Genomic DNA, 1,859 nt, shown 5'->3' on the forward strand with positions numbered 1-1,859 from the left:
TAAAAGTAAAAGTTGTCCACAATATAAATAGTAAACTACAGAAACCCCCCAAAAACTACTTCAGTACGTTACATCACTGCCTGCATGTCTGTGTGTTAGTTTGTGAGCAAGCCTGCATGTATGTGTGTTAGTCTGTGAGCAAGCCTGCATGTATGTGTGTTAGTCTGTGAGCAAGCCTGCATGTCTGTGTGTTAGTCTGTGAGCAAGACTGCATGCCTAGGTGTTAGTCTGTGAGCAAGCCTGCATGTCTGTGTGTCTGTGTGTTAGTCTGTGAGCAAGCCTGCATGTCTGTGTGTCTGTGTGTTAGTCTGTGAGCAAGCTTGCATGTCTGTGTGTCTGTGTGTTAGTCTGTGAGCAAGCCTGCATGTCTGTGTGTCTGTGTGTTAGTCTGTGAGCAAGCCTGCATGTCTGTGTGTCTGTGTGTTATTCTGTGAGCAAGCCTGCATGTCTGTGTGTCTGTGTGTGTGTTTTACTACAGAGGTTTCTCATTTACAGATGTCCTGTATCTTACTCTAACATAAAGCTGATAGCAGGCCTGTATCACGTTTCAGGGAATACCAGATGTCCGGTATCTTACTCTAACATAAAGCTGATAGCAGGCCTGTATCACGTTTCAGGGAATACCAGATGTCCTGTATCTTACTCTAACATAAAGCTGATAGCAGGCCTGTATCACGTTTCAGGGAATACCCAGATGTCCTGTATCTTACTCTAACATAAAGCTGATAGCAGGCCTGTATCACCTTTCAGGGAATACCCAGATGCAGACAGTGTTGAAGCAACAAAAGTTTATTACTAGAACAGGGGGCAGGAAAAACGACAGGTCAAAGGCAGGCAGAGGTCAGTAATCCAGACCAGAGTCCTAAAGGTACAGAACGGAAGGCAGTATCAGGGTCAGGGCAGGCAGTCTCAGTAATCCAGACCAGAGTCCATAAGGTACAGAATGGCAGGCAGTCTCAGTAATCCAGACCAGAGTCCATAAGGTACAGAACGGCAGGCAGTCTCAGGGTCAGGGCAGGCAGTCTCAGTAATCCAGACCAGAGTCCAAAAGGTACAGAATGGCAGGCAGTCTCAGTAATCCAGACCAGAGTCCACAAGGTACAGAACAGCAGTCTCAGGGTCAGGGCAGGCAGAATGGTCAAAACCAGGAAAACTAGAAAACAGGGCCTAGAAACAGACAGGAGCAAGGGGGAAAACACTGGTAGACTTGATGAACAAAACTAACTGGCAACAGACAACCAGAGAACACAGGTATAAATACACTGGGGATAATGGGGAAGATGGGAGACACCTGGTGGGGGGTGGAGACAAGCACAAAGACAGGTGAAACAGATCAGGGTGTGACAGCCTGTCCATTTCCAGATGTCTTGTATCTATGTGGGTAAAACAAAGCGTGAATTAAAAGTACGAATCTCCGAGCATTGTAGCACCATTAGGTGGAAAAACTTGACGTACCCAGTTGCGGTCCACTTTTTGGAATTGAACCGCTGGATTTCGTCCCTACGTTATATCAGCATCGAACACATCACCCTCCCTAGGAGACGGGGTGACCTCGACAATCTTTGGTAAAATGAGAGGCTGCCTGGAACTTTAATTAAGGACTCTTGCTCCCTTCAGTCTCAACGTAGACTTTGATCTGAAGCTGTTTGTAGGCTTATGTACCTAAGTTGTATCTAAGATTGTATGTTATCTATTCATGTTTATGGTATGTTATTTTTATATCTGAGAATGAACCAATGATATCTGGCCACACACGGACATGATTACAGACACCTGTGTGTGTCCTTTGACACGATATAAACTAGTGACCCCGCAGTGTTTGTTATTATACCCTGATGAAGACAGCTTGTCTGTCCAAA

The sequence above is a fragment of the Oncorhynchus gorbuscha genome, linkage group LG13, assembly GCF_021184085.1.
Source record: "Oncorhynchus gorbuscha isolate QuinsamMale2020 ecotype Even-year linkage group LG13, OgorEven_v1.0, whole genome shotgun sequence".
Taxonomy (NCBI): domain Eukaryota; kingdom Metazoa; phylum Chordata; class Actinopteri; order Salmoniformes; family Salmonidae; genus Oncorhynchus; species Oncorhynchus gorbuscha.